We start from the raw sequence: 21,764 nt of genomic DNA, 5'->3' as shown, positions 1-21,764 counted from the left end.
TTCTTTTCTTTATGTAGTTGGCAATATAAGAATTTTCAATACAATTCACCGCACAATACATATAAATTTCCTCTAGATCAAAACCAAGAAGTTTATAACGGGCAAATTCTGGAAGATGTTTAGTTATACGTTTCATTTCTTCGTAGCCCATAAGAAAACTAAGTTCATTATAATGTGCAAGGGAAATCAAGTCATCACAATTTTTGGACACGATTAGATCATGAAACAATTTGCATCGGATAGCTAAATGACCCTGTTCATTGCAAAGTATACAAGTTCGGTCAAGAAAGTTTAAATCTTCAGCACAATCATCTAGCCTTTCTTGCAACAATTTAGTTTCTAAGTACTTATGCCTCTTGCAATATCTATCTTCCCTATTTGGTGTGTACTTGCATACCCAATGCACTCCACAAAAATTGACATGTTTATAGGAGACATTTTCATCATAACTAGTGCAATCATCATTAGTACCATGGATATTCAAGGAGTTCATACTAGCAACATTGCAATCATGCTCATCATTCAAATATTTAGTGCCAAACATTTTAATGCATTCTTCTTCTAACACTTTGGCACAATTTTCCTTTCCATCATACTCATGAAAGATATTAAAGAGATGAAGCGTATGAGACAAACTCAATTCCATTTTTTTTGTAATTTTCTTTTATAAACTAAACTAGTGATAAAACAAGAAACTAAAAGACTCGATTGCAAGATCTAAAGATATACCTTCAAGCACTCACCTCCCCGGCAACGGTGCCAGAAAAGAGCTTGATGTCTACTACACAACCTTCTTCTTGTAGACGTTGTTGGGCCTCTAAGTGCAGAGGTTTGTAGGACAATAGCAAATTTCCCTCAAGTGGATGACCTAAGGTTTATCAATCCATAGGAAGCGTAGGATGAAGATGGTCTCTCTCAAGAAACCCTGTAACCAAATAACAAAGAGTCTCTTGTGTCCCCAACACACCCAATACAACGGTAAATTGTATAGGTGCACTAGTTCAGCGAAGAGATGGTAATACAAGTGATATATGGATAGTAGATATGGGTATTTGTAATCTGAAAATATAAAAACAGCAAGGTAACTAATGATAAAAGTGAGCGTAAACGGTATTGCAATGCATTGAAACAAGGCCTAGGGTTCATACTTTCACTAGTGCAAGTCCTCTCAACAATAATAGCATAATTGGATCACATAACTATCCCTCAACATGCAACGAAGAGTCACTCCAAAGTTACTAATAGTGGAGAACAAACGAAGAGATTATGGTAGGGCACGAAACCACCTCAAAGTTATTCTTTCCAATCAATCCATTGGGCTATTCCTATACGTGTCACATACAGCCCTAGTGTTCGTACTAGAATAACACCTTAAGACACAAATCAACCAAAACCCTAATGTCACCTAGATACTCCAATGTCACCTCAAGTATCCGTGGGCATGATTATACGATATGCATCACACAATCTCAGATTCATCTATTCAACCAACACATAGGACCTCAAAGAGTGCCCCAAAGTTTCTATCGGAGAATCGCGACGAAAACGGGTGCCAACCCCTATGCATAGGTTCATGGGCGGAACCCGTGAGTTGATCACCAAAACATACATCAAGTGAATCACGTGATATTCCATTGTCACCACAGAAACCCACGGCAAGACATACATCAAGTGTTCTCAAATCTTTAAAGACTCAATCCGATAAGATAACTTCAAAGGGGAAACTCAATCCATTACAAGAGAGTAGAGGGGGGGGGAGAAAACATCATAAGATCCAACTATAATAGCAAAGCTCGCGATACATCAAGATCGTATTACCTCAAGAAGATGAGAGAGAGAGATCAAACACATAGCTACTGGTACATACCCTCAGCCCCAAGGGAGAACTACTCCCTCCTCGTCATGGAGAGCACCGGGATGATGAAGATGGCCACCGGAGAAGGATTGCCCCCTCCGGCAGGGTGCTGGAACGGGTCTAGATTGGCTTTCGGTGGCTATGGAGGCTTCTGGCGGCGGAACTCCCGATCTATTGTGCTCCTGGATGTTTTTAGGGTATATGGAGATATATAGGCGGAAGAAATACGCCAGGGGCGCCACGAGGGGCCCACGAGGGTGGAGGGCGCGCCCAGGGGGGTGGGCACGCCCCCTGCCTCATGGCTTCCTCGTAGATCCCCTGACGTGCACTCCAAGTCTTCTGGGCTTCTTCTGATCCAAAAATAAGTTTCATGAAGTTTCAGGTCAATTGGACTCCGTTTGGTTTTCCTTTTCTGCGATATTCTAAAACAAGGTAAAAACAGAAACTGGCACTGGGCTCTGGGTTAATAGGTTAGTCCCAAAAATGATATAAAAGTGTATAATAAAGCCCATAAACATCCAAAACAGTAGATAATATAGCATGGAGCAATAAAAAATTATAGATACATTGGAGACGTATCACAGGACCACCCTACCTAAAGTACGTACATTCAACACAAGAACTCCTTTTGCCAAACAGAAGGGCAAGAAGATTGTGAAAAGATAGCTAGCTAAGATCGATTGTATTTAAATTGTAGTCTTCATTTCTCGATTGTATTTTGACATTTTGAAATGATATTTCTTCTGTTCTAGTCCTCATGAATATTGAATTTGTTAATATTTTTTGAACTCATGAATATTTTTAAATTTCATGGGCACTTTTTGAATTCATGAATATTCTTCAAATTTGATGATATTTTTTCATATTCATAAATGTTTTACCAATTCACAAATGAATGCAATTAAAAATCCAAAAAAATATTGATGATATTTTTAAATAACAAATTTGATGATATTTTCAAATAACAAATTTGATGATATTTTCAATTAAAAATAAAAAACAAATTTGATGATATTTGATGATATCTTCTGTTCTAGTCCTCATGAAAATAAAAAATTTGATAAAAAAAATATTAGATGCAACAAAAAAAATGAAAAAAAGTTACTAATGGCGCACCAGAGGAGGGTGCGCCATTGCTATCAGAAAAAAAGTTACTAATGACGCACCACAGGATGGTGCGCCATTACTATCAGTGTTTTTATGGCACACCCCTAGATGGTGCGCCATTACTAACATTCCCCCCTCTAGCTGGATACCCCTTCGCCCGATCCCTCTTCCCTCTCCCTCGCCAGATCCCCCTTCCCTCCCTCGCCACACCCGCTCCGACGACCCCCGTGCCCGCTCCACACCCGCTCCGGCTCCCCTGTTGGATAAGGCCGAGCTAGACCCCTGTGCAAACCCTAGCACCTCCCCACTCCCCCTCCCCTCGCGCTGCTTCACCCGACTAGGTCATCGCCGTCACCGCATCGTCCCCGCGACCACCATCGTCCCCGCACCCCACCAAGGAGTCCAGGAGCTCTGTAGTGTTCTTCTACGTCATCTACGGCCACCCGTTCGAGCTCGACGACTCTACATCATGTGGATCGAGGTCTTCTTCCACCTCCGGCCACCGCGGCCTCACCGTCGATCCGTGTCACCTTGTCAACCCCGGCCCAGCACGAGCTCGCCATCATCTTCCTCTCGGTGAGCTGCACCGGTTCCCCTTCCCCCCCTTCGATTTCGTCGCCGTAGACTGTCGCACCACCGCACCCAGCTCCTAGTTGCCGCCCCCCGTGGCCGTGCTCCCCTCGGCCCCTGGCCGCGCCCTGGACCACTGAATCATACTGTTATTCGGATGAACCGTGTATGTGTGTTCGGAATCGCTTTGCCTGTGTCGATGTTGCTCCAATCAGTTTCGTGCGCGCAAGGCCGTGTTTTCGAACTGGATGTTTCCATGCTGCCCTGCCCATGTGTAGAATTGGTTGAACAAATCCTATGACGGTTCGTTGTGGATTGGGGTTGGTATAAGACTACAACAACTGCTGGTGTATTTTATATGTGTAGACCGAAATGAGGCAGTAGGGTGCTCAAGTGGTTGGGGTATGGCGGCCTACTTGGGTGCTAGCATGACTTTGTTGGCCCTAGAGTTTTTGTGATTGCACAAATTTTGATTGATCCATAGTTTTATATTTTGGCATTCTCAATTCTCTGATGATATGCACATTCAGTATGGCTACTATGCAGCTATAATAGAAGAAAATACCAAGTGTTTCTGTGATCATATTTGGAATGTACAACTCTGTCTGCATCTTGAACTGATTTCCTTTGAAGTTCTGGTACAATTATTGTGATTGCCAATGTCTGTTTATGTGCTTGTGTAGAATGAGATATCTGAAAAACAATGTAGTACTATATGCTAGTTTAGCATTTTTTTGCGGGGATATGCTAGTTTAGCATTAAACTGTAGCCTACAGGATAGCTTAAAACACGTATTGCAGCTTAATGTTGGGGTTAAAGAAAAAACTCGGTGCAAGTTTCTAGAACAAAATTAACACCGAAATACCTACTAGAAGTCGGTTTCATCAAAGTGGGCTGTACTATGTTGGACATAATTTTATGTTTGGACTTGGGTGAATGTAACCAGACTTATACTCTCAGATTTTGTCATAGTTGATGGTGTGAGGACTTATAATGTGATAATGTATATACGTTGTTGCAACACCTGCATATGAAAGTAGAGGCACATTGTGGTGCTAGTTTGCTGGGTTTTGTCTCCGACCATCGTGTCGTGATGATTTTGCAGGTACCCCGAGAGGCCCTTGAGTTTGCCGGAATGTCGATTAACTTCCGTTCCGGCAAATTCGAGTACTCCATATGTCCTATTTTCAGCAAAGGTCATGCTGAAATTTTCCGTGAATTTTAGCATGACTTTGCTAAAAATAGGACATATGGGGTACTTGCGACTAATGCATGGGTCGGGGTATCTTAGTACTTAATTAAGTAGGATCAACTGCCTCTTGTGTTATGCATGGGCCTCAGCGTCGACAAACCCTAAATGATAAAACCTTGGCTTTTAGGATGCTTCGGTGTCGAGAAAAACCTAAATGATGAAAGCTTAGGCTTTTAGGGTGCCAAGGTGTCGACAAACCCTAAATGATAAAAGCTTAGCTTTTAGGATGCCTCGGTGTCGACAAACCCTAAATGATGAGACCATGATCTTGTTCCTTGACAATAACCAACTTTTTGACCAATTTTTTTCCTATTTAGAGCGAAACATGGCCCATAACAATGAGGCCGGCGGTTCGGGCAAGGCATTCTGGGAGCTGTCACAGGAGATGGAGGAAGAACCTCACCGCTATGAGGACGCCACTGAAGACACCAATCCCGACTACACAACCCCTAGTGGCGTCGCGTATGACACCACTGATGGTGCCGGCGAGGATGCCACCACTGATGATGGCGGCGCACGCACAGATGGCAGCCAACTGAAGAGGCAACGGAAGGACCGGCGCCCGAACGTGCTCGGCACCGTCAAGGAGGAATTTACTGAAGTGTCCTCTGAGGGGCATCCAACGGCGCCCAAAGAAATAGCCAAGGGGTACGCGGGACAGCTCGGGTGCATTCTCCGAAGCACCGTCTCGATCAACACCGAGAACCTAAGGCATAGTGACCAAGGGAATTTGTGCAACCTCCTCTTCATGAAGCTGCACGAATGATACAAGTTCCCCAGTGATTTCGCAAACACATGCCTCTCAGGGAATAAAGTGAACAGTGATGCCCTCACGAAGATGAGCATGGCCTTGGCTACTTGGAGAGCCTCGGTGAAGAGCATGATTGAAAAAGGTGATAGTTATGAGAAGATTAAGCAGAAAAATCCTTCGATCAGCGAAGATGACTACCGGGAGTTCAAGATCAAGTGCGAGAGCAACACATCTGCGGAATCAAGTCAGTGGGGGAAAGAGACGTGGGACTTGAACTTAGGGGTCCACAAACTCGGTCCCGGCGGTTACAGAGTGGCGGAACCTATATGGGACAAAGAGGACGCGGAGCGTGCCGAGAAAGGCCTACCGCCCCTCTTCGAGAAATACCGTGACAAGCATACCAGGAACTATGTCAGGGCCACCAAGGCGCTTGAGCGTGTTCTGGTAAGGAATACACCCCCGCGTAATTAGCTCCATATGGTGGCATTCTAATTAACGAAGCCAAATTTCTAAATGGTTCACGTTCCTTCAGCAGGACACTGAAAGCAGTAGCGCGGGGTCGTCTCAGAGATCCTCTTTCGACACCCCTTTAAATAGGGCGTTGAACGTAATGAAAAACAATGATAAGCTCAGTAAGCCGACGTCAGCTGGTCATGTGGCCGGCAATGGCTTGTCCACGAAATGGTCGGAGTACTATACCGCTGGGCGAAAGGAGAGAAAGACCAGCTCGGAAAGCCAGGAGCGCGAGGTTCAACAACTCAAGGCATAAGTGGCACGGATTTCGAAGATCGTCGAAGAGCAAGTGCGAGACCAACTGGGAGCGACGATCACCGCCATTATGCATACCTTGGTTTCTGGGCTGCAGGCGTGGATTGCGGGCGGCCAACAGGGGCCGCCCCCGATTCCCAGCTTCACGGGTAGTAACTCGCGCAATGCGCCGGCGGCGCCATTGGTGTCTCTGGCGGAGGCGACATTCACTACAAGGATTCCGGTCTATTGCAACAAAATTTATTGCTACAACTACGTTTTGTTGCAATAAAACGCAATATTACCACAAATTCTCTCGTTGTGGTAATAGGTCGCACATATTGCCATAACTTAGTTTGGTCACGATAAATGCTAACTTTGTTGCAATAGAGGCCTCATATTGCAACAAACTGTATCGGCGTTGCAATATGGCAGCGGTATTGCGACAAACAGATTCCGTTGCGTGAGAGCAGTCATTTTGTCGTAATAGAGACTAGGTATTTCAACAGAATAACTATTTGTGGCAATATTCGGAAAGATATTGCAACACAACCATGACGTTGCATTACTTACAAATATTGTTGCAAAAAAGTGGCTAGCTATTGCAACAAACTAAATCGGCGTTGCAATATGGTAGCGATATTGCGACAAAAAAATTCTGTTGCGCGAAGCAGTCATTTTGTTGCAATAGAGACTAGGTATTTCAACAGGATAACTATTCGTGGTAATATTCGAAAAGATATTGCAACATCAGTGTGATGTTGCATTAGTTACAACTAAAACAGTGGAAAAATATATTATTCAAATTTATAGATATTAAGTTGTATTTTTTGCAAGCTCTAAGGAGTAATTGAATTATTTTTAAATTGCTCCAATTTTAATTAACCAAGACTATGGAAAACTTTATAAATGGATAGAACACACTTTCTTGATAGGAATATATATTTAACTCGTTACATTTGTATTTGAAATGGCCAAGAAATGTTCGCCTATGTAAAAAAAAATACTTGTTGACAAGTTTCAAAAAACATGTACGTAATTTCAAAATGTTTGTGAATTCAAAAAAGATTCAAGAATTTGTAAAAAAGTTCATGAATTTATAAAATGTTCGCAACTTCAAATTTATGGTGGAAATTTTTTCAATTTGGTGAACAAATTTTAAATTCAAAAAATGTTCACCCCAATTTGTAAAAATGTTTACCATTTTGAAAAAGAAAATCATGAATTTTAAAATATTCGCAATTTCAAAAAAATTGTACGTACTGAGTGCAGGGGGTTACACACCTGGCCGCTCGCACCAAATAGGAGATCGCCAAAATAATGAACACGAATAAAAAACTAGAGCACACAGAAGACAACTGGGCCATAGCTTTAAAACAAAAAATAGAGGCCCGTCCAGCCCGAAAGAAAAGGCTATGTATACCTAAATGGATTTCTGTTGCTAAAAAAAAACCTAAATGGATTTCTTTTCTCAAAAAACTTAAATAGATTTCTTTTCACCCAAAAAAACCCTAAATAGATTCCTAGTAGAAAAGACTAATATATAAGAAGTGCATCTCCACATATATAGCACATACACGCTTTGTCTGGTGGTTAGCACGTGCTTCACCAGCGCACATGTTTCAAGTTCGACACCCCCACGTGCTGTTTTTTTCTTTTATTTCTCATATATCCCACTGACATATGGGCCCATTCGGACGAGCAGGACCGGGCTAACTGTCATACTAAAGAATACACTGTACATGGTTTGCATTGTTTGACAAAATTCCTACCAATGTTCAGAAAATGTTTGTTCCCATTCTAAATATAAACGTGACATTTAACGGAATACTCACATATTTCCAAAAATGTATGTGAAATTTTCCAAAATGTTTATGCAATGTAAAAAAATTGCATAGTTTACAAATAATGTATGAGAAATTTTCAAATGTTTTTACAATGTAAAAGAAAAGTTTGCGTAGTTTGATAAAATTCCCAATAATGATGGACTAATAATTATTTTGGAACTCATCGACAAGTTTTTTTGCATAGGCGAACATTCCATGAAATTGGGGAACAACTTTTGAAATTCAGAAACATTTTTTGTGAAGAATATTTTTTAAATTCAGGAATTTTATTTCGAGTCAGCGAACATTTTTATAAAATTGAAATATTTTAAAGAAATTCCGATTTTTTTTTGAATATTTTGAAAAATATCATGGACATTTTTTGTGGACACGAACTTTATTTTTCTAACATGAATTTTTTTGGAAGCGATGAACATTTTTTATAAAACTCATGAACATTTTATAAATTTACTAAATTTTTAAAAGACAAGTATATCTATATAATAGACAATGCATCCCCATATTAAACATATCACGGATTTGGCTTGGTGGGAAGCGATGAATGTTTTTGAAAAAACTCATGAACATTTTTTTACGAAAATTTTAAAAGACAGGATATCTATATAATAGACGATGCATCCCCATATTAGACATATCACGGATTCGGCCTGGTGGCTTGCTTGCCCAACGATGGGGCAGAAGCTTAAGCGTGCGAATCCTCTCGTCGTGTTTTTTCCTTTTATTTGTCGGCGCGCTTTTTCCTTTGTATTACTCGGCCCACAGACGAATGGCCCTGTTAGCTATAGAAATACGAGATACTATGCAGCGTGTAGAGTCAGGACTACTGTTTCAACCTCAGGGACCGTATTGAGCATGTATTTTCTTGTGTCGGGACCGTATTGAAGCACTTAATATTGGTGTCTCGCACGGCGGCGCCGGCATTGCAGCTTAATACACCCGGGTGTGGGAAGAATACGTCGGCCGGCACCTCGGCAGCAAGCGGCCCCTTCATCACTTGCCCGCCCGCCGTTGGCGGTGCCTCGATATTAGCCGAGCTCGACGCCATCACGGTAACTAATTAAGCCTCTCGGCCGATGACTTCATCCCCTTGCCTTTGACTGGGCATCCCTGACGCCCTACATGTTTTCGTAGGGCGCCGCCGACGTTCCGTGCACTCTCCTACACTTTGTGAACGACGAGTTGGTCGATGTCGCCAAGGGCAGAATCATTCAACCGGGCAGCCGCGTGTTCCACGGTAATCAGATGCCACCCACCATTTATAGGGTTCAACTGGTTCGGGTGCTGCCGGGCTTCGACGACATGTTACCTCCGTATCGACCCCATGGGGCCGACGAAGATGATCAGCGCCTGCATAAACTGGCCCATGCTTTGGCCGAAGAGCCAGATTCGTTTGGGGGTGGGGGACACCACCCCACAGACAACACCGCCAGTCGTGCCGGCGCCAAGCCATGGCAAGACCCCTGCAACCTACCGGACATGCCGGACATGGATATGGCACAGAATCCGGGCGACGCCGACGACGACAATGACGGTACATTTACCAACGTCGATAAGTACTTCAACGAACGTGGGTATGGTGACGAATTCTTGGGGACTCCTTCTCAAGAACCCAACCCTACAAAAGACGATCTAGCTGGTACCGCGGAGAAGCCCAGTTGCAACAGGCGTCGTCTGGCGTTCAGTTCTCAGGAGACGCCTCCAGCTGCTGTCTTCACCGAGCCTCCGATAGCCGAGGTGCCAAATATTATCAGCCCCAACACACTCAAGAAGGCTGTCTGTGAGCAGAACTCGGTCCCATTACAACAGAAGAAGATAGGACGGAAAAGAAAGAATAACAAGGGTGCGAGCCAGCCGGCACCGAGTACGATCCGTGCTCAGGACGGGCCACCTACATCTAAGGATATCTCAAGGAGGGTGCATGTGGCGGGTAGGCCGATGCTACCGACTAATCTACTCAATGCTGCAACCGGTGCTATGTGGAGTTTGCATGACAGTGTTCTTACTTTGGAGAAGCGGCGTCTCTTTGAGAATGATGTGGCATACCCGGTTTTCGTGGCCAAGGTGCCAGCGGGCAAGGGCTTTGTCGATAGCGCCATCGGGGGTATGATCGTCCTGCGGTTTGATGACATCTTCACTATGTTTAACCTTCATCCGCTACACTACACCTTCGTTCGGCTATTTTCACTGAGTATGGAGATGCGGATCATTAGAGACAAGACCCCAGACATCGTGATAGTCGGCCCCTTCTACATGCGTGCCAAGATCTTGGGCAGCGCTGGGGCCGGCAATTCGTGAGTTCATACCTCGAAGGCGTCATTCTGGCAAACCCAGGTAAGGATAACTTCCTCGTGCCTTACTTTCCCGAGTAAGTCATCCCCTCACCACCCCGTAACATATGATTTCTTAGATTTCGATTGTTATTTTTTTTCTAACATTCCGTGTTTTGTGCAGTAACACATGTTGCACACTCATCCTCTTAAGCCCGAAATATTCCATGGCCACGTATTTCGACTCGGACCGTCAGTCGAAGAAAGACTACACAAATATCAAGAAAGTTCTTGATGATGTTCTCCCCGACTACGCCAGATCTGGAGGCACCTTCAGCAGGCCACTTCGTAGGTACGGCAAGCACGTGTTCACCCACAAAACGACGTTTCCCTGCATCAAGAAGCCGCCTGGCGGTCAGAAGGATGCCTACTACGCCCTCCATCACATGCGGGCGATCGTACCGGACCATAATCACCTTCTGCTACCAAATAATCTCAAAGATTGGGCCGCAAGCTTGTCGGCAATCCAGGACGCGGATATCAGACAAGAATTCTTTTGCATCCAGTCGGAGTTTGCGGAAATCATCCATCAAGATGTCCTTCATACCTCGGGGCAGTTCTACCTCAGATATCAACGTCCAATAGTGAGATAGAAACAACGCTACAAATGCAGGCTGACAATGCCCGCGATTTCCTGATCATCACGACAGACGGCGGCTTCATCCACGTTCCGGTCCCTGAGTCGAGTCGAAAGTAGTGATGCTATGTGTAGTTCTGAAATATTGATTAGCTCATGTTGTAATTAAACTTTAATGAACTTGTATGTCTCTTTGGTTTGGACAGTCTCTCAACTTATATGTAATCGATGCTATTTATTAGTAGGACCATGAATCGTGCTATTAACGTCTTGCTTTTCTTTTCCGATCCTTTTGTTGCATACTTATATATTGCTTATGTATTGTCTGTGAATTGCTACTAACGTTTTGTTTGGCTAGTGCATAGAGATGCCGTCGTATGTCGTGTACAAGGGTAAGGTTCCCGGAGTCTACTACGACTGGGAGGAGTGTCAGAGACAGGTTCACCGTTTCAGCGGTAATAGTTACAAAGAGTACATCACTAGGGTGGAGGCGGAAACTAGATACGCGCGCTATCTAGCAGGAGAGAGGAGGGAGCGGAGGAGGAACCGGATGAAGACCAGTTTCATCGCGATGATGCTAATCATGATGACCGAAGCTCTCTTCTATGTGATGGTAGTTTAGATGATCGATATCGACTTGTAATGTGAAGACAAACTCACTACTCACGGTCTCGAGACTTGTAATGTTCTAACTTTGTTCGGTACTTTGAATTGGGAGACTAGCTAATATGATGAATTGTATTCGGAGACTAATCTTCTATTGTATTCGATAAATCTGTTGTTGCTGTGTGGTGCTGTCTATATTCTATGCAGTAATATATTTTCTAACCTGTGCAAATATCATAAAAGAAAAAAAATCTAATATTCATACTAGTGGCGCACCCTACAACACATTAGTGGCGCACTGCTGTAAAAATACTAGTGGCGCATTGTCTGTTAGTGCACCATTAGTAACCCAAAGCAGAAGGTAAATATGGCCCCCTGGGAGGCATACTAATGGCGCACCATGGGACATACTAATGGCACACCATGGGACATACTAATGGCGCACTGCCTGGTGCGCCACTACTGTCTGATATACTAATGGCGCACCAGGGGTGCGCCATTAGTATTAGTTACTAATGGCGTGATGATAGTGGCGCACCTGTAGTGCACCATTAATGGCCAAAACAGGTGCGCCACTAACAGGCCTTTTCCTAGTAGTGTTCTTAAAGTTGCATAAACCTTGTATATGTCATCCGCATCATGATAACAACATTTAACATGTTTAAAATTGTTGTTTGCATTAAATTGCTAAATGACATGTGGGGATTTACTGGAATTATTGTTTGTTATTTCCGGCCTCACGTAAACTTGCCTAGATATGTAGTTCAATTATGCTTCACCTCTTGCCATGTTAACAAACATTTAATATTGTTGAGTAGCTTTAACGAGAGCGAACTAAATAATTAAATGTGGTGTTTCGTCAATAGGCAACTCATTGCATTTTGAGCTCCACTTAATTTGTAGTATTGCTTGTTGCACTTTGCCGTGCCATGCTATTTAAACTGGGCATGCATCATACTTGTTTGTGCATCATGCCATGTTTATGCTTGTGTGTTGACCATGATGTTTGCTTCTTTCCGGTTGTGCTTCTCCTTGGTAGTTCTGGTTATGTTGCGACTGTGAGGATCCGTTCAACTATGTTGGTTCGTCTTCTTCATGGATTCGGTCTTCTTCCTAGCAGGATTTCAGGCAAGATGACCATCACCTTGGGTCTCACTACTATCTTTTCTATGCTAGTTGTCTCGATGCTATCACTATGTCGCGCTACCCACCACTTATTTATCAAGCCTCCCAATATGCCATGAAACAGCCTCCAACCTTTTCACCCTCCCAGCCGTTGTTTGGCTATGTTATCGCTTTGCTCAGCCCCTCTTATAGTGTTTCTAGTTGCAGGTGCAGTTGTAGGTTGTTCCATGTTGAGACATGGATATTTTGGATTTCTTGGGATATCACAATATCTCTTATTTAATTAATGCATCTATATACTTGGTAAAGGGTGGAAGGCTCGGCTTTTTGCCTGGTGTTTTGTTCCACTCTTGCCGCCCTAGTTTCCGTCAGACCGGTGTTATGTTCCTTGATTTTGCGTCCCTAACACGATGAGGGTTTATGGCCCCCTCTTGACAGTTCTCTTTGAATAAAACTCTTCTAGCAAGCCCCAACATTGGTTTTACCATTTGCCTAATAACAAATAAAACTTGCATAGGGACCGGCTAGCACCCGAGGACTTAATTAATCAACCCCCCGGGCCAGTGCTCCTCCTGAGTGTTGGTCCAAACGAGAGCCCCTTGCAACACCGCCACCGGGAAACTCGAGGACTGGTCTTAGTTGTATGGACTGCTCATCTAGTTGTGGCCTAAGACGAGATACGCGCGGCTACTATCAAGGTGTCGGCACGTTAGGAGGACTTGCTGGTTTTGTTTTACCATTGTCGAAATGTCTTGTGCACCAGGATTCCGAGTCTGATTGGAGGGTCCCGAGATGGAGGATTGTCTCCGTGGATCGTGAGCTTGTCATGGGCTAAGTTGGGACACCCCTGCAGGGTTTAAACTTTCGAGAGCCGTGCTCGTTGTTATGTGGCAGATGGGAACTTGTTAATATCCGGTCATAGTGAACTTGAAGTAAATTCAGTTAAAATACACCAACCGCGTGTGTAACCGTGAGCGTATCTTTTTGAGTGAGTTCTAGAAGAGAACGTGATGGAGTTATGTTTGAACGTAAGTAGTTCAGGATCACTTCTTGATCATTACTAGTTTGCGACCATTGCGTAGTTTATCATCTTATTCTTGTACTTGTAAGTTAGCCACCATACAGTGCTGAGTCGCTTGCTGCAACCTCACCACTAATCCATTCCATACACATTAATCTTTGCTAGCCTTGTTACACATGGTGATGGGATTGCTGAGTCCTCATGGCTCATAGGTTACTACAACAACAGTTGCAGCTACATGTAATGGGATGACCCGATGTGAGAGCAATGCTTGATTTCTTTTGGAGTTCTTCTTCGATCAAGGGATAGGTTCCAGGTCGGGGAGCCTGGGATTAGCAGGGTGGATGTCGTTCTTCTTTTTGTTTGATTTCATCCGTAGACGGATCCTTCTCTTCTGTATGATGATTGCTATGTATTGATGAATTGTTGTATTCATGATGTAGCTTGTGGCGAGTGTAAGCCTTTATCTTGTATTCTCATCTATTCAGTACATGGTATGTTGTAATGATCTCCACCTTGCTATGCGCTCGAAATGCGATTGTGCCTCAATCATGAATTCGTCACGTGATTAGGATAGAATCGCATCTTGGGTGCTACAGATGTGTACTTTACTAGTGTTCATAGCAACCCCTGGATATTCGATACTGGTTTATTTGCTAAGATTAATAACTCGAAATAGGAGTTGCAGAATGAACAGAGACTAGTTAAGGATGAGGTGATTATGTGTGTTGGAAGTGATTCCAAGGTTGATACGATCGCCATCGCACACTCCCTCTACATTCGGGATTAGTGTTGAACCTAAATAAATGTTATTTGGTGTTTGTGTTGAGCATGAATATGATTGGATCATGTTTATTTCAATGGCTATTAATTTAAGTCAGAGAATAATTCTGGTTCTGTTTAAATGAATAAAACCTGCTATGGTCATGCACTCAATGTCAATGGTTTGTCGACTCTCGATCGTAGTGATACACATATTGATAATATTGATGCCAAAAGATGCAAAGTAGATAATGATAGTGCAACATATTTTTGGCACTGCCGTTTAGGTCATATTGGTGTAAAGGGCATGAAGAAACTCCATACAGATGGGCTTTTGGAATCACTTGATTATGAATCATTTGATACTTGCGAACCATGCCTCATGGGCAAGATGACTGAAACTCTATTCTCCAGAACAATGGAGCGAGCCAATGACTTATTATAAATAATACATACCGATGTATGTGGTCCGATGAGTGTTGAGGCACGCGGCAGGTATCGTTATTTTCTGACCTTCACAGATGATTTGAGCAGATACGAGTATATCTACTAGATGAAACACAAGTTTGAAACATTTGAAAAGTTCAAAGAATTTCAGAGTGAAGTGGAGAATCATCGTAACAAGAAAATAAAGTTTCTACGATCTGATCGCAGAGGCAGATATTTGAATTACGAGTTTGGCCTTCATCTAAAACAATGTGGAATAGTTTCAAAACTCATGCCACCTAGAACAATACAGCATAATGGTGTGTCTGAACGTCGTAACCACACTTTATTAGATATGGTGTGATCTATGATGTCCCTTACCGATTTACCACTATAGTTTTGGGGTTATGCATTAGAGACAAGCTGCATTCACGTTAAATAGGGCACCGTCTAAATCTGTTGAGACGACACTGTATGAACTATGGTTTGGCAATAAACCAAAGCTATCGTTTCTTAAAGTTTGGGGTTGTGATGCTATTGTGAAAAAGCTTCAGCCTGATAAACTCGAACCCAAATTGAAGAAGTGCGTCTTCATAGGATAGCCAAAATTAACTATTGGGTACACCTTCTAGCATAGATCCGAAGGCAAGATCTTTGTTGCTAAGAATGGTCATTTCTAGAGAAGGAGTTTCTCTCGAAAGAAGTGAGTGGGAGGAAAGTAGAACTTGATAAGGTAGTTGTACCTTCTCTCAGATTGGAAAGTAGATGATCATCGGAGAAATCCGTTCCCATGATGCCTACACCAACTAGAGAGGAAGCTAATGATGATGATCATGAAACTTCAGATCAACTTACTACAGAACTTCGTAGGTCGACCGTAACACGTTCTGCACCAGAGTGGTACGGTAGTCCTGTCCTGGAAGTCATTTTATTAGACCACAGTGAACCGATGAACTATGAAGAAGCTATGATGAGCCCAAATTCAGAAAGATGGCTTGAGGCCATGAAATCTAAGATATGATCCATGTATGAGAACAAAGTGTGGACTTTGGTGGACCGCCCGATGATTGGCAAGCCATTGAGAATAAATGGATCTTCAAGAAGAAGACTAACATTGATTGTAATGTAACTATCTACAAAGCTCGACTTGTCGCAAAAGTTTTTTGACAAAGTTCAAGGAGTTGACTACAATGAGACTTTCTCACCCGTAGCGATGCTTAAGTATCTGTCTGAATCATGTTAGCAATTGCGACATTTTATGATTATGAAATCTGGCAAATGGATGTCAAAAACTTCATCCCTTAGTGGATATTAAAAAAGACTTGTATATGATGCAACTGGAAGGTTTTGTCAATCCTAAAAGGTGCTAACAAAGTGTACAAACTTTGACACTGATCTAGATGACTCTAAGTTTGAATCTAGATACATATTGAATGTGGGAGCAATTAGCTAGAGTAGCTCCATGCAGAGCATTGCAGACATAGAAATTTGCAAAATACATATGGATCTGAATGTGGCAGACCCGTTGACTAAACCTCTCTCACAAGCAAAACATAATCACACCTTAGTACTCTTTGGGTGCTAATCACGTAGCGATGTGAACTAGATTATTGACTCTAGTAAACTCTTTGGGTGTTTGTTGGGGATATTACTATTGGACGTAAACCGGCTAGAAGAGGCTGAATTATCCCCATGATGATTATTCTATTCAGAGCCCATGAAGACAAGGATGGTGGCGCTTTATGAAGGCCCAAGGCCCAAAGGTGGGTTAAGGCTTGTAGATATAAACTGACATTATCATGTAACTTGTATTCTAAGATAGGAGGAATAGAGACCGAGTTGGACACGTTGATGATCCGGCCTCGGGACTCTGTAAACCGATGGGCGTCGACCTATGTATATAAAGGGATGACCCGATGGTGGTTTAGCGAGGATATACAACAACTTAAGAGCCAGGCAAAGCGGATTTGCTCCCTGGTCATCGAAACCCTAGCAATTCCATCACAACTGGAGTAGGATTTACCTTCATCGTAAGGGGCCAAACCAGTATAAAACTCTCGCGTCCCTTGTCCGCTTTAACCCCTTTAAGCTAACCCGTAGCGATGGCTCCACGACTAAGTCCTTTCACGAGGACATCTGCCATGACAAAACCATGACAGTTGGCGCCCACCGTGGGGCTATCGCACGATGGTTTCGAGTTCTTGAAGGGCAGCTTCAAAGGACTCAAGGGATACGCCGTGGGCCGGATGACTAAGAGTTGTCGTGACAAGCTCTACATCGACGACGCAGGATGGGGTCCCGAGGCCGGTTCAATTGAGTACGGGTACCGGGTCCCCTTTGGCAGAATACACGTCTTCATCGACAAGATCGGCGAACCGGGCCCTGAGCCGGACATCTGCACCGACATCGTCGAGACGGCTCAGCGTGCGAGGTCTGCCCAGGTTCAGCCCGCCGTAAAGCGCGCCTTTGTAGGTGTCATCCATGGAGCGGAAATATGAGGATGGATCTCTATCTGGTGGAGAAACCGTTGTCTGCTCTGACGACGAGTCTTCAACCAGAGAGACTGAGTCACTGTATCAGCTGTAGGATGGCCGGATTAGTGGTGGTTCCGATGGAGACAGTATTCCGGACCCCCATGATCTGCCGAGTCGGGTTGCGATCTTCATGGCCGGAACGCAATCAGTACAACACTCATCTACCGCGGCAGCAATAGTCTCCGGATCAGTAGCCGCAACACCAGCTAGGGAAGGAGGGACGGCACCCCTGCCGGCTCAAGTTTTATCCGATCTATTTGACGCATTGACAACGTTGCTGGTGGCGGTGGTTAACCCAGCAGATCAGGATCAGCATAACGTGGAGGTGGCAAAGGTGAAGGATCAGATAACTCAGGCTAAAGCGGACCTGGCAGCGGAGAACGCCAGGATGGCTATAGGGCGGGCCGAGTTTGAGGCTCAGGCCTACCGACTTAGGCTGGATCAGAATGCCTCAGATGATGTCATGAGAAGGAGATGCCGGTCGCACCTTCCGCCGGTTTATGAGCCAAGAAATCTCTTCAATACGCGAGGAGCAGGAACCAGTAACCAACCAATGGTAAACCGGGCAGAAGCACCGGTAACAGGAGCGTTGGTTCAGCCGCACATGATGGACCCGCTTCATCAGAATAACATCTTGTCACAGCACGTTCCAACACCCCCGGGTCATTACTCCAACCCGTTGGATAACATTGTGGCCGCCGCTTCACGATTGGCAGCTCTCCCAATCGAAGGTGAGTCACCGGTGGTAGTTGAGACACGACGGGCTAGAGAGCTCCTTCAAACCGCTTTAACCCAGCAGCAGGCTTATTCGCATAGTCGCAAGCGGATTCATTCCACCCCCCGTCCAAGTCGGAGCTATAGCAGGCATATTGATGAACAGGCTGTGTCAAGCAGTGCGCGGCACCGTAACCCAGCGGGTGGTGGTGCTAATGCACAAGATGTGGTGGATCACGGCCGAGCACGTCGAGAGGCCGAGTTAGCAGCACAGCACGCAGCTCGTCAGCCTACTCCGGTTCGTCCAGTCACCTCAGTGGAGCCAGGTGTGGTCTTCAGTTCTTTGGGGGTACCGTGCCTCACCCCAGCCTTGCGTAATGTGCGACTGCCCAAGGATTTTAAGGGCCCTCATAAGGTGCCCAATTATACTACCGATTTGCCCCCTGAGTCATGGGTTGAGAGTTATGAGATGGCGATGGAGATGATGGATGTGGATGAAGCAGTATGTGCTAAGTATTTCACCATGATGTTGGAAGGAACAGCTCGTACTTGGTTAAAAAGTTTGCCAGCTAACTCCATTGGGTCCTGGGCCGAGTTAAAAAATCGGTTTATCCAAAATTTTAAGGACATGTGTAAGCAGCCTATGTCAATTGTGGACCTAGCCACCTGCGTTCAAGAGGATGGAGAGTCTACAACCCATTGGGTGAAGCGAGTCTCACCTATTTTGCATTCATCAAACCGCATCAATGCTGATATAGCAGTCTTGACGTTGGAAAGCAATTGCCGGTTTATGCCATTGAAACTAAAGTTGGGAAGACTCAAACATCACTGCAACGACATGTCAACACTTATGGCCGCTTTGGTTAAGTATGCCAATTCGGATAGTACCAATGATCCTGAGTCTGAGGAGGACAAATCCGAGAAGGGGAAAAAGAACGGCAGTGCCAAGGGGCAGCAACATAACCTGGCAGGTCATGGGGACAATGGTAAGCGCAAAGCGGATAATAGCTTGGACTTTGTGGCTAACACCAACGCCCAGGATAACGGTCAGCGTCGCAAGGGTAAACCGCCCCAGCGGGGCGGAGGGTCAGGCCCCAATCTGGAGCGCCTATTAAATCAACCTTGTCCAAAGCATGGATCGAAGGAGAAGCCAGCTTCGCATCTTTGGAAGGATTGTTTCACCATGCGAGAGTTTAAAAATTCCAATATGTTTCAATACGACAATGGCCCGCCCGGCGGTTCAGGAGGCGGTTTTCATGGGACGGGTTATGGAGGCGGCAACTCTGGTTCAGGATTCCAAGGCAATCAGACCGAACATGGCAATCAAGGTAATCAGGGCAATCAGGGAGGTTATAACCATCAGGGGAATCAGCAGCAGCAGTAATGTCAGGACCCCGACTCAATGCCACATCGATCTAGCATGTAACACCTCATATCACTTTGCGGCCTCACGCACGATATTCCCACGGGTGTCGCCTTACCTTTTCCCGGGACCGTTTGCGCCTTTTGGCACACGTATATGATAGTGTCGCTAGCATCCATATGATAAGGAGCCCGGGCTGACATGGCTAGTCGTTTACACAAAGTGGCACAAACTTACAGGGACAGGCATCCATGACCCAGCATCGAACGTGTCGGTCATCAGCGAGTGAATCCAGGCTGTAGCACTGGGCTAGCAGGACTCCGGTGAACCGGGCTGTAGCGGGCTAACAGGACTCTGGTATTCATCGCGTGAAATTTCCCCGAAGGGACAGACACAGGAACGAAGAAGGACACATGCCGGCCAGCCTAAGTGTTCCGGAGCAGTAGCAAGCTACCATGGCTCAGTGGAAACACTAGGAGACATTTCCTGTTAAGAGAGGCTACTAAGAATAAACAACTAGATAGTCAGATCCCACACATACCAAGCATTTCAATAACATACACACAATATGCTCGATATGTGCAAATACAACATGGCATCACAACATGACTCTACAACTCAAGTATTTAATCATTAGGCTCCGAGGAGCGAGATATTACAAACAGGGGTCTCATGACCCAACATTCAGAGCAAACAAGTCAAGCACGAGCGGAAGCTTAACATGTTTGAGTATAGACATCTACAAATGAAAAAGGCTGAGAAGCCTGACTATCTACCAGATCCTGCCGAGGGCACAAGATCGTAGCTGAGGTATCAAGCTAAACATCGAAGTCCATGCGGAACTACTAGTGAGACCGAAGTCTCTCTACAAAAACATAAAATAGGCAAACGTGAGTACAAATGTACCCAGCAAGACTTACATCAGAACTATCTACATATGCTTCATTATCAACAAAGGGATGGTGGGGGTTTAACTGCAGCAAGCCAGCTTTGACTCGGTGGCTATCCTGAACTACGACTGCAAGCGACTCTTTTGAGGTGGCGCACACGAGTCCACATATTCACCAACCAATACACCACTATGGAACCGCTCCCGTCTCCCTACGAGAACGCCATCCATAGCACTCACGCTTATCTTGCGCATTTTCAAGTATCCACTTTCACTTGTCTATGAACTGTACAGGCAACCCAGAAGTCCTTTTCCGCGGACACGGCTATTCGAATAGATGATGTTAACCCTACAGGGGTGTACTTCTTCACACACGCTCTCACCACTTACCGCCGTTTACACGACATGTACTCAGCAACCTTCAAGCGGAAGCCCAACGTGGGTGTCGGCCACGGCCTGCCTAAACACTCAAGTCTCTAGTCCAGGTTTATCGCCTATTCGGGTTCCATCCATGAGGAGATCCGGCCGGAGTTTCGCTCACAGCCCCAAACGATGTGAACAGGGTTCCGTGACACCAAACGGGCGCCCGGTATACTCGGCCACGTGCCTACCGCATCACAGCCCACCCCTCCGGTCAGCGCTGCCCACGGCCTCCAGCATACTACAAACACCAGAAACTACTTGCAACTCCTGGACAGAGGACAAGGGTGATCAAGAAGCCGAGAGGGTCCATTGGTTTCGGGCCCAATGCGTGGTAGTAGCTGAATCATGGATCACAAACACAGAACTCAGTTGCTGAGGATGGCTGCAATGAGACAACCCACCATGTACTCCTACATGGCCTCTCACCGCTACCTTTACCAAATCGTGTTCACACGCTTAGCTCACACACCGTAGGACATGTTCACACACCTCTGATTCATCCCGGATGAATCAGACCTGACGCAACTCTAAGCAATAGCAGGCATGACAAACAAACATGAATGAGTAGGCACAACAGGGCTCAAACAATTCCTACTCATGCTAGTGGGTTTCATCTATTTACTGTGGAATGACAGGTCATGCAAAGGATAAAGGGGTTCATCTACCGCAGCAAGTAACAGTTTAATCGTTGTTGTCCTAATGCAGTAAAAGAGAGCAGGAGCGAGAGAGTGGGATTGTATCGGAATGAACAAGGGGGTTTTGCTTGCCTGGCACTTCTGAAGATAACATTGAGTCTTCATCAGTGTCAACGATCACATCATCGGTATCACGTCTATTGAGAGGGGACAAATACCGGCAACACAGAAGG

Source organism: Triticum aestivum, chromosome 2A (assembly GCF_018294505.1).
Source record: "Triticum aestivum cultivar Chinese Spring chromosome 2A, IWGSC CS RefSeq v2.1, whole genome shotgun sequence".
Taxonomy (NCBI): Eukaryota; Viridiplantae; Streptophyta; class Magnoliopsida; order Poales; family Poaceae; genus Triticum; species Triticum aestivum.
This window is presented reverse-complemented; position numbering follows the sequence as displayed.